This window comes from Oncorhynchus keta, unplaced genomic scaffold (genome assembly GCF_023373465.1).
Source record: "Oncorhynchus keta strain PuntledgeMale-10-30-2019 unplaced genomic scaffold, Oket_V2 Un_contig_1817_pilon_pilon, whole genome shotgun sequence".
Classification (NCBI taxonomy): domain Eukaryota; kingdom Metazoa; phylum Chordata; class Actinopteri; order Salmoniformes; family Salmonidae; genus Oncorhynchus; species Oncorhynchus keta.
Window position 1 is genome coordinate 80827 of NW_026280780.1, and position 12849 is coordinate 93675.

At 45.0% G+C, this 12849-nt stretch overlaps 1 pseudogene; it reads left to right on the forward strand.

The window, feature by feature from the left end:
• Positions 1–7808, forward strand: part of LOC127920042 (RNA binding protein fox-1 homolog 1-like) — a 55917-nt pseudogene extending 48109 nt beyond the window's left edge.
• Positions 7809–12849: the final 5041 nt, after the last annotated feature.

Genomic DNA, 12849 nt, shown 5'->3' on the forward strand with positions numbered 1-12849 from the left:
TGAAAGGTTCCAACCACTTGGAGTGTTGAAAGGTTCCGACCACTTGGAGTGTTGAAAGGTTCCAACCACTTGGAGTGTTGAAAGGTTCCGACCACTTGGAGTGTTGAAAGGTTCCGACCACTTGGAGTGTTGAAAGGTTCTGACCACTTGGAGTGTTGAAGGTTCTGACCACTTGGAATGTTGAAAGGTTCTGACCACTTGGAGTGTTGCAAGGTTCTGACCACTTGGAGTGTTGCAAGGTTCTGACCACTTGGAGTGTTTGAGTGCTTGAGTGTGATATACTTGATAGCACAGAAAAATGTTATCCGTTTCCAAGGTCACACAAAGCCTGTAGTGTATATTACCTGTCAGACTATGAGAACATTGACCCATCATCATAGTCTGTTATTGTTGTTGTCACATGCATAATACAATCAATAGGAAGATGTTTACCTTGTGACTCTCCTGTCAATATACCTGGTGTCTTTAGGACAGCCTGGTGTCTTTAGGACAGCCTGGTGTCTTTAGGACAGCCTGGTGTCTTTAGGACAGCCTGGTCCAAAATCACACTCTAATCCTGTTAACTCACTGGGTGTGTCCCAAATTACTCCCTATTCCTAGATAGTGCCCTATAAGCTGTAGTCAAAAGTAGTGCACTATGTAGGGAATGGGAGAGTGTTTGTTTTGTGCAGTTTTAGTATTTTAATATTTGACTTGAATCGGTGTAATCTGAATTTACAATTCATCTTGTTGCAATGTTTTACACAGAACACTGAAGCATTTCTCTGTGAAATGATAATCTCTCTCTCTCTCTCTCTCTCTCTCTCTCCTCTCTCTCTCTCTCTCTCTCTCTCTCTCTCTCTCTCTCTCTCTCTCTCTCTCTCTCTGTCTCCCTCTCTCTCTCTCTCTTTCTCTCACCCCTTCTCTCTACCGTACTCTCTCTCTCTCTCTCTCTCTCTCTCTCTCTCTCTCTCTCTCTCTCTCTCTCTCTCTCTCTGTCTCTCTCTGTCCCTGTCTCTCTCTCTGTCTCCCTCTGTCTCCCCCCCTCCAGTACCGGGCTTCCCCTACTCAGCAGCCAGTGCTGCGGTGGCGGCCTACAGAGGGGCCCATCTAAGAGGTCGAGGGCGTACGGTCTACAACACATTCAGAGCAGCTGCACCCCCACCTCACATCCCCACATACGGAGGGTGAGTATCCCTCCCTTCTCTCTTTATCTTCTCTTTCTGTCTTTATTTGTGTATACCTCGCTCCTCTTGTTCCCTTTGTCTCTCTCTCTATCTTCCTCTTTTCTCTCTTTCTTTCGCTCTCTCTATCATCCTCCTTTCTCCTTTCTCTCTTCCTCTCTCTTTCTTTCTCTCTCTCTCTAGTTCTTCTTCTCTCTTTCTCTCTGTTTCTCTCTCTAACTGTCTCTCTCTGTGTCTGTATATGATGTGAAATGGGGTTTTCGGGATAGAGGACAGAAGCAGTGCATGCTGATCTTACCCCACCAGAGAAAGCCACCCCATAGCATGGGACCGGGCCCAAAGACTCACCGACTCCTGTGAGATGACCGTCAGTCTGGGCTGGGGGGTTCTGGGGGTTGTAGTGTTTGGTATGGAGTTGCCTCCATACCAGGTCCATTGTGTACCATCCTATTGGTTAGGGTTAGGATTGGGGAAGGATCTGGGATCTGATCCTAGATCTGTGTCTTTGGATTTGGAAAGCCCAGGTAACCCTCTCCCTCACCCAGCGCTCTATACCCTCTCCCTCTTCTTTGCCCCCATCCCCTTGGATGATAGCCCAGGGGGCCTCCCTGCCCCATCACCCTCTCCCTCATCCCCTAGAGGATGACAGCTCTAACAGGGCCCCCTCCCCTCTCCCTAGAGGATTCCCTGCCCCCCATCCCCTAGAGGATGATAGCTCTAACAGCCCCCTCATCCCTCTTAGCTCTGCCCCCCATCCCCTAGAGGATGACAGCTCTAACAGGGCCCCCCTCCCCTAGAGGATGATAGCTCTAACAGGGCCCCTGCCCCCCATCCCTAGAGGATGATAGCTCTAACAGCCCCCCTCATCCCCTAGAGGATGATAGCTCTAACAGGGCCCCCCTCATCCCCTAGAGGATGATAGCTCTAACAGGGGCCCCCCTCATCCCCTAGAGGATGATAGCTCTAACAGGCCCCCCTCATCCCTAGAGGATGATAGCTCTAACAGACCCCCCCCTCATCCCCTAGAGGATGATAGCTCTAACAGACCCCCTCATCCCTAGAGGATGATAGCTCTAACAGACCCCCTCATCCCCTAGAGGATGATAGCTCTAACAGCCCCCCCCTCATCCCCTAGAGGATGATAGCTCTAACAGATCCCCTAGAGGATGATAGCTCTAACCCCCCTCATCCCCTAGAGGATGATAGCTCTAACAGGCCCCTCCCCTCATCCCCTAGAGGATGATAGCTCTAACAGGCCCCCCCTCATCCCCTAGAGGATGATAGCTCTAACAGGATTATAACCCCCTCATCCCCTAGAGGATGATGGCTCTAACAGCCCCCTCATCCCCTAGAGGATGATAGCTCTAACAGCCCTCCCCTCATCCCCTAGAGGATGATAGCTCATCCCCTAGAGGATGATAGCCCAAATGGAAACCCCCTAACCTAGAGGATGGGCCCCCTCATCCCTAGAGGATGATAGCTCTAACAGGCCCCTCCCCCTCATCCCCTAGAGGATGATAGCTCTAACAGCCCCCCCCCTCATCCCCTAGAGGATGATAGCTCTAACAGCCCCCCTCATCCCTAGAGGATGATAGCTCTAACAGACCCCCCTCATCCCCTAGAGGATGATAGCTCTAACAGACCCCCCTCATCCCCCTAGAGGATGATAGCTCTAACAGACCCTCCCCCCTCATCCAATAGAGGATGATAGCTCTAACAGACGGAGGCGGAATATGATCAGGATTATAATTTTCCAATCTTTTTTTTCTCTCTTCATAATTGCATCTGGTGTCTAAGGAGGCTGAAAGTTCATTTACTAAACTTAACAAATGAAACAACCCCCCCTTTACTAAACTTAACAAATGAAACAACCCCCCCTTTACTAAACTTAACAAACGAAACAACCCCCCCTTTACTAAACTTAACAAATGAAACAACCCCCCCTTTACTAAACTTAACAAATGAAACAACCCCCCCTTTACTAAACTTAACAAATGAAACAACCCCCTTTACTAAACTTAACAAATGAAACAACCCCCCTTTACTAAACTTTTAACAAATGAAACAACCCCCTTTACTAAACTTAACAAATGAAACAACCCCCTTTACTAAACTTAACAAATGAAACAACCCCTCCTTTACTAAACTTAACAAATGAAACAACCCCCCCTTTACTAAACTTAACAAATGAAACAACCCCCCCTTTACTAAACTTAACAAATGAAACAACCCCCCCTTTACTAAACTTAACAAATGAAACAACCCCTTTACTAAACTTAACAAATGAAACAACCCCCTTTACTAAACTTAACAAATGAAACAACCCCCTTTACTAAACTTAACAAATGAAACAACCCCCCCCCACCCCCAACCCCTATATGCCAGAAGTGCCGGCTGATTTTAGACACTCTAGCGGAGTCCTGACATAGAGATAGGTGACATAGACAGTGTTTCCATTAACTCTGAGCCACTCCCTTAATTGCTCTCATGGCCAATCTGGAGTCATTCATGCAGAGCTGGGGGTATTTCTATTACAAATGGCTGTCTGAGGGAGATGAGCGGACTGGAAATGAAATTATGCGACCAACTAGGGACAGAAAGACACAAATACACACACACACACATTACACATACCACACAACACACATACCACACAACACACACACACACACACAACACACATACCACACAACACACACAACACACAACACACACACACAAACACACATACACACACACACACACACACACACACACACACACACACACACAGACACACACCACACACACACACTACACACACAAGACACATATACAACAAACACACACACACACATATACAACAACACACACACACACAACAACACACATACAACACACAACACACATGCAACACACACACACACTCCACACACACACACACACACACACACACTACACACATACAACACATACACAACACACACACAACACACATACAACACACAACACACATGCAACACACACACATATAACACACACAGACAACACGCATACAACACACACAACACACACACACACAACAGAACACACACACACAAAACACATGCACTACACACACACAGCACACACACACATACAACACACACACAGCAGCATTCTTCACACACATACAATAAACACACACACACAACACACATACAACACACACACACACACAACACACACACACACACACAACACACACACATGCAACACACACACACACACACACACATACACAATACAACACGCACAACACACACACACAAGACACACATGCACACACACATATACGATACCCAGAAACTCTCAGTTTTATCTGGGTGACATCTCGTCTCTTTTATCTTGGTCACAGAGGACCAAAAAGCAAAGTGTCATAACAGAGCCAGAGAGAGGTAACAGATGGACCTGGGAAAAAATACTAGATGTAAATGTTATAATCATCATGATCATGAGGTCCTGTGTGGCTCAGGTAGAGCATGGTGCTTGGACCTCGGGGGGCTCGGCTCGGGGCTTGGAGATTGGTGCTTGGAGATTGGTGCTTGGAGCTTGGTGCCTGCTTGGAGATTGGTGCTTGGAGCTTGGCGCTTGGAGATTGGGCTTGGAGATTGGTGCTTGGAGATTGGGCTTGGACCTTAGAGCTTGGAGCTTGGAGCTTGGAGCTTGGAGCTTGGAGCTTGGTGCTTGGTGCTTGGAGCTTGGTGCTTGGAGATTGGTGCTTGGAGATTGGTGCTTGAGATTGGAGCTTGGACCTTAGAGCTTGGAGCTTGGAGCTTGGTGCTTGGAGCTTGGAGCTTGGACTTGGAGCTTGGTGCTTGGAGCTTGGAGCTTGAACCTTGGAGCTTGGACCTCAGAGCTTGGAGCTTGACCTTGGTGCTTGGAGCTTGGAGCTTGGACCTTGGAGATTGGTGCTTGAGCTTGGTGCTTGGAGCTTGGTGCTTAGATTGGTGCTTGGAGATTGGTGCTTGGAGCTTGGAGCTTGGAGCTTGGAGCTTGGAGCTTGGAGCCTTGGAGCTTGGTGCTTGGAGCTTGGAGCTTGGTGCTTGGTGCTTGAGCTTGAGAGCTTGGAGCTTGGTTGTTGTGAGCTTGGATTGGTGCTTGGAGAGCTTGGAGCTTGGACCTTAGAGCGGAGCTTGGAGCTTGGAGCTTGGTGGAGCCTTGGACCTTTGGTGCTTGGAGCTTGGAGCCTTAGAGCTTGGAGCTTGGTGCTTGGAGTTGTTGGAGCTTGAGCTTGGAGCTTTAGTGCTTGAGCTTGGACCTTAGAGCTTGGAGCCTGACTTGAACCTTGGTACTTGGGCTTGGAGCTTGACCTTGGAGCTTGACCTTAGAGCTTGGAGCTTGACCTTAGAGCTTGGAGCTTGGAGCTTGGAGCTTGGAGCTTGGACCTTAGAGCTTGGAGCTTGGAGCTTGGAGCTTGGAGCTTGGACCTTAGAGCTTGGAGCTTGAGCTTGGAGCTTGAGCTTGGACTTAGAGCTTGGAGCTTGGTCTTGGTGCTTGAGCTTGGACCTTGGGGCTTGGAGCTTGGAGCTTGGTGGGAGCTTGGAGCTTGGAGCTTGGACCTTGGTCCTTGAGCTTGGGCTCGGAGCTTGGAGCTTGGACCTTGGAGCTTGGGAGCTTGGAGCTTGGACCTTGAGCTTGCTTGGAGCTTAGAGGACCTTGGGCTTGGAGCTTGGAGCTTGGAGCTTGGTTGTTGGACCTTGGACTTAGAGCTTGGAGCTTGCTTGGAGCTTGGAGCTTGGACCTTGGTGCTTGGACCTCGGGCTTGGAGCTTGGAGCTTGGATCTTAGAGCTTGGAGCTTGGACCTTGGAGCTTGGACCTCGGAGCTTGGAGCTTGGACCTTGGGGCTTGGACCTTGGAGCTTGGAGCTTGGACCTTGGAGCTTGGAGCTTGGACCTTGGAGCTTGGAGCTTGGAGCTTGGACCTTAGAGCTTGGAGCTTGGAGCTTGAACCTTAGAGCTTGGAGCTTGGAGCTTGAACCTTAGAGCTTGGACCTTAGAGCTTGGACCTTAGAGCTTGGGGCTTGGACCTTAGAGCTTGGAGCTTGGACCTTAGAGCTTGGACCTTGGGGCTTGGAGCTTGGTGCTTGAACCTTAGAGCTTGGACCTTAGAGCTTGGACCTTAGAGCTTGGGGCTTGGACCTTAGAGCTTGGAGCTTGGACCTTAGAGCTTGGACCTTGTGGCTTGGAGCTTGGTGCTTGGAGCCAAATGTTGTTGGTGGTGATTCCCGCTGGGGCCACACCCACGCCTAAAATATAGGAGGTGTTTAGGATAAAAGTGTCTGCTAAATGGAACATGTGATTATTTGTCATCGAGTTGTTTCAACAGTCTGATCAGAATGTGGTAGGAAGAAGAGCTATTTAGCAGTGACAGTAGTGACATCACCTTTAGGACTGTTCATTAGTTCAACTAACTGTTTTCTGATTGGTGTTTCGACGAAGGCCCCCTTTGACTCCTAGCGTGGGGTGCGAGATGCACTTTCTGGACCTCCCCAGCCTCCTTACCACCTCAGAGAAAGACTGGATCCCAAATCCCCCCCCTTCCCCTTGCCCCCCCCATTTAGGTGTTCACACTCACTTCCCCTTTTGCACAAGTGTCCCAAATGCAGGTAAAACTATAGAGGTGTAGGGGCTAATTAGCCCCCACCGGTGGTCTCTTCTACTGAGCCAGCAATGCTGCCAGCTTCAGAGAGAAGTGGAATCCCATAAGGCACTGCGTTATTTTTTTACTTTTGCAATTTCACACAAAATAATAGAGGCTTTGAATGAAATGACACGTGTTGTTTATGTCCGATGTCCTGACTCGACACGTATAAAAGATGACATAGCACTCATGCTAACTGTTATATTTTGTTACACGACAGGGGGGGGGGGGGATTTGTTCATTTTAATTTCTTGCTTGTTTTGTTATTTAAATGTGGAATATGAATTGCACCATTCAAGTCCGGAGTGTTGGTGCTTTCAAGACAACTGGGAACTCTGGGGAAAAAAAAGATGTCAAATCTTTTGAAGTCAAATCAGTGAAAGCGTCGGAAAGTGGAGCTCTAGAAAGATGCCTGAGTTTACCACTTGGAATTCAGAAGAGTTGGATGACCGTTAATTAAAAAAAAAAAAAAATCTCAGTCCAAGCTAGTTTTTTTTTCACTGTTCTCAGTTGTCTTGGACACACTGAAGTCAGACGTCGGAGATTTGCGAGTTCCCAGTTGTTTTGAATGCGGCATGAGTACCGAATTTGATAGGTTTATTGATCCCCTCACCACTCTGGAAGTCACCCTCTGAGTTTGGTCAGCAACACGTGACAACAGAGGGCCCTCTGAGAGTTGGTGGGGGGCAAGGCGATGGTTTGGGATTCACAAAGAGAGACAGAGTAGGAAGAGTGCCTGCAGAACTTCCCTGTTTGGCTCCACCCCTCTCATGTCTGGTGGTTTTTGATTGACAAACTAACCTCTCCACAGACAGACAGGGTTGGTGTCTAGATGGTGCCTGCATGTCAACTTGCACTAATATGGATGTTTGTTTTGTTGTAATATGTTTGTGTTTGCATCCTTTGCAGTGTTGTTTACCAGGATGGATTTTATGGTGCAGATATTTATGTAAGCATTGTACCAGTGAATGACGTAGAGGACCGTAACAGAGATAGATGTGTTTCTACTTACCACTCAGGACACATGACATTCACATGTGCCTGTATTCATGTTGGTTGGTTGTATGCTGAGCCATATCTTTAGAGAGTTGCAGAGTCAGGAATTTAGAGTTGCAGAGTCAGGTATTTAGAGAATTGCAGAGTCAGGTATTTAGAGAGTTGCAGAGCCATGTATTTAGAGAGTTGCTGAGCCACATATTTAGAGAGTTGCAGAGCCACATATTTAGAGAGTTGCTTAGCCACATATTTAGAGAGTTGTAGAGCCATGTATTTAGAGAGTTGCTGGCCACATATTTAGGAGAGTTGCTGAGCACATATTTAGAGAGTTGCAGAGCCATATATTTAGAGAGTTGCTGAGCATATATTTAGAGAGTTGGAGAGCCAGATATTTAGAGAGTTGCAGAGCCAGATATTTCAGATATTTAGAGAGTTGCAGAGCCAGATATTTAGAGAGTTGCAGAGCCAGATATTTCAGATATTTAGAGAGTTGCAGAGCCACATATTTAGAGAGTTGCAGAGTCATATATTTAGAGTGTTGCAGAGTCATATATTTAGAGTGTTGCAGAGCCATATATTTTAGAGTTGCAGAGCCATATATTTCCAGATATTTAGAGTTGCAGAGCCAGATATTTAGAGTTGCAGAGCCAGATATTTAGAGTTGCAGAGCCAGATATTTAGAGAGTTGCAGAGCCAGATATTTAGAGAGTTGCAGAGACAGATATTTAGAGAGTTGCAGAGCCAGATATTTCCCAGATATTTAGAGAGTTGCAGAGCCACATATTTAGAGAGTTGCAGAGTCAGGTATTTGGGGATTGCAGAGTCAGGTATTTAGGAGTTGCAGAGTCAGGTATTTAGAGGAGTTGCAGAGACAGTTATTTAGAGAGTTGCAGAGCCAGGTATTTAGAGTGTTGCAGGCCATATATTTAGAGAGTTGCTGAGCCATATATTTAGAGAGTTGCATAGCCATATATTTAGAGAGTTGCAGAGCCAGATATTTCAGATATTTAGAGAGTTGCAGAGCCAGATATTTAGAGAGTTGCAGAGCCAGGTATTTAGAGTTGCTGAGCCATATATTTAGAGAGTTGCAGAGCCAGGTATTTAGAGAGTTGCAGAGGCAGGTATTTAGAGAGTTGCAGAGACAGTTATTTAGAGGATTTGAGCCATATTTAGAGTCATATATTTAGAGAGTTGCAGAGGCAGGTATTTAGAGTTGCAGAGCCATATATTTAGAGTTGCAGAGCCAGGTATTTAGAGAGTTGCAGAGCCAGGTATTTAGAGAGTTGCAGAGCCAGTTATTTAGAGAGTTGCAGAGTCATATATTTAGAGAGTTGCAGAGGCAGGTATTTAGAGAGTTGCAGAGTCAGGTATTTAGAGAGTTGCAGAGCCAGTTATTTAGAGTTGCTGAGCCATATATTTAGAGAGTTGCTGAGCCACATATTTAGGCAGGTATTTAGAGAGTTGCAGAGCCAGGTATTTAGAGAGTTGCAGAGCCAGGTATTTAGAGAGTTGCAGAGCCAGATATTTCCAGATATTTAGAGTTGCAGAGCCAGGTATTTAGAGAGTTGCAGAGCCAGGTATTTAGATATTTGCAGAGCCAGGTATTTAGAGAGTTGCAGAGTCAGGTATTTAGAGAGTTGCAGAGCCAGGTATTTAGAGTTGCAGAGCCAGGTATTTAGAGAGCTGCAGCCAGGTCAGGTATTTAGAGAGTTGCAGAGCCAGTTATTTAGAGAGTTGCAGAGCCATATATTTAGAGAGTTGCAGAGCCAGGTATTTAGAGAGTTGCAGAGCCAGGTATTTAGAGAGTTGCAGAGCCAGTTATTTAGAGAGTTGCAGAGTCATTTATATTTAGAGAGTTGCAGAGGCAGGTATTTAGAGAGTTGCAGAGCCATATATTTAGAGAGTTGCTGAGTCAGGTATTTAGAGAGTTGCAGAGTACAGTTTTTTAGAGAGTTGCAGAGCCAGGTATTTAGAGTGTTGCAGAGCCAGGTATTTAGAGAGTAGCAGAGCCACGTATTTAGAGAGTTGCTAGCCATATATTTAGAGTTGCAGAGCCAGGATATTTAGAGAGTTGCAGAGCCAGATATTTAGAGAGTTGCAGAGCCAGGTATTTAGAGTTGCAGAGCCATATATTTAGAGTGGAGTTGCAGAGTCATATTTAGAGAGTTGCAGAGGCAGGTATTTAGAGAGCTAAGGAGCCATATATTTAGAGAGTTGCATAGCCATATATTTAGAGAGTTGCAGAGCCAGATATTTCCAGATATTTAGAGAGTTGCAGAGCCAGATATTTAGAGAGTTGCAGAGCCAGGTATTTAGAGAGCTGCAGAGCCAGTTATTTAGAGAGTTGCAGAGTCATATATTTAGAGAGTTGCAGAGTCGGGTATTTAGAGAGTTGCTGAGCCATATATTTAGAGAGTTGCTGAGTCAGTTATGTAGAGAGTTGCAGAGTAATATTTTTAGAGAGTTGCAGAGTCAGGTATTTAGAGAGTTGCAGAGTCAGGTATTTAGAGAGTTGCAGAGTCAGGTATTTAGAGAGTTGCACAGCCATATATTTAAAGAGTTGCTGAGCCAGGTATTTAGAGAGTTGCAGAGTCAGGTATTTAGAGAGTTTCTGAGCCATATATTTAGAGAGTTGCTGAACCAGGTATTTAGAGAGTTGCAGAGTCAGGTATTTAGAGAGTTGCTGAGCCAGGTTATTAGAGAGTTGCAGAGCCCGATATTTAGAGAGTTGCTGAGCCATATATTTAGAGAGTTGCTGAACCAGGTATTTAGAGAGTTGCAGAGTCAGGTATTTAGAGAGTTGCAGAGCCAGGTATTTAGAGAGTTGCAGAGTCAGGTATTTAGAGAGTTGCTGAGCCAGGTTATTAGAGAGTTGCAGAGCCAGATATTTAGAGAGTTGCTGAGCCATATATTTAGAGAGTTGCAGAGTCAGGTATTTAGAGAGTTGCAGAGTCAGGTATTTAGAGAGTTGCAGAGTCAGGTATTTAGAGAGTTTCTGAGCCATATATTTAGAGAGTTGCTGAACCAGGTATTTAGAGAGTTGCAGAGTCAGGTATTTAGAGAGTTGCAGAGCCAGGTATTTAGAGAGTTGCAGAGTCAGGTATATAGAGAGTTGCTGAGCCAGGTTATTAGAGAGTTGCAGAGCCAGATATTTAGAGAGTTGCTGAGCCATATATTTAGAGAGTTGCAGAGCCAGGTTATTAGAGAGTTGCAGAGCCAGATATTTAGAGTGTTGCAGAGACATATATTTAGAGAGTTGCAGAGCCAGGTATTTAGAGAGTTGCAGAGCCATATATTTAGAGAGTTGTAGAGCCATATATTTAGAGAGTTGCAGAGCCATATATTTAGAGAGTTGTAGAGCCATATATTTAGAGAGTTGCAGAGCTATATATTTAGAGAGTTGCAGAGCCATATATTTAACTCAACTTAACACAACCTGCCATACCAATGTTTATAGACCTACATCAGCTCAATGTAATGTAAACACACCCTGCCATACCAATGTCTATAGACCTACATCAGCTCAATATAATGTAAACACAACCTTCCATACCAATGTTTATAGACCTACATCAGCTCAATATAATGTAAACACAACCTTCCATACCAATGTTTATAGACCTACATCAGCTCAATGTAACGTAAACACAACCTGCCATACCAATGTCTATAGACCTACATCAGCTCAATGTAATGTAAACACACCCATCCATACCAATGTCTATAGACCTACATCAGCTCAATGTAATGTAAACACAACCTGCCATACCAATGTTTATAGACCTACATCAGCTCAATGTAAACACAACCTGCCATACCAATGTCTATAGACCTACATCAGCTCAATGTAATGTAAACACAACCTGCCATACCAATGTTTATAGACCGACATCAGCTCAATGTAAACACAACCTGCCATACCAATGTCTATAGACCTACATCAGCTCAATGTAATGTAAACACAACCTGCCATACCAATGTTTATAGACCTACATCAGCTCAATATAATGTAAACACAACCTGCCATACCAATGTTTATAGACCTACATCAGCTCAATGTAATGTAAACACAACCTGCCATACCAATGTTTATAGACCTACATCAGCTCAATGTAATGTAAACACAACCTGCCATACCAATGTTTATAGACCTACATCAGCTCAATATAATGTAAACACAACCTGCCATACCAATGTCTATAGACCTACATCAGCTCAATGTAATGTAAACACAACCTGCCATACCAATGTTTATAGACCTACATCAGCTCAATGTAATGTAAACACAACCTGCCATACCAATGTCTATAGACCTACATCAGCTCAATGTAATGTAAACACAACCTGCCATACCAATGTCTATAGACCTACATCAGCTCAATGTAACGTAAACACAACCTGCCATACCAATGTTTATAGACCTACATCAGCTCAATGTAATGTAAACACAACCTGCCATACCAATGTCTATAGACCTACATCAGCTCAATGTAATGTAAACACAACCTGCCATACCAATGTCTATAGACCTACATCAGCTCAATGTAATGTAAACACAACCTGCCATACCAATGTCTATAGACCTACATCAGCTCAATGTAACGTAAACACAATCAACCACAGGCGCTTGGTGACACCTTAATTGGGGAGGACGAGCTTGTGGTATCGACTGGAGCGGAATCAGGGAATGGCATCAAATACATCAGACAGACGGTTGCCATGGTTTCCAGGTGTTTCCAGGTGTTTGGTTTCCATGGTTTCCAGGTGTTTGATGACATTCCATTTGCTCCGTTCCAGACATTATTATGAGCCGTCCTCCCCTCACCAGCCTCCTCTGGTATGTACCTCCGCTGCAACCAACCCATACAAATCCAGAAATATAATACAGTATTACATCAGTAGAATGGTAATAATATAGTACAGTATTACATTAGTAGAATGGTAATAATATAGTACAGTATTACATCAGTAGAATGGTAATAATATAGTACAGTATTACATAAGTAGAATGGTAATAATATAGTACAG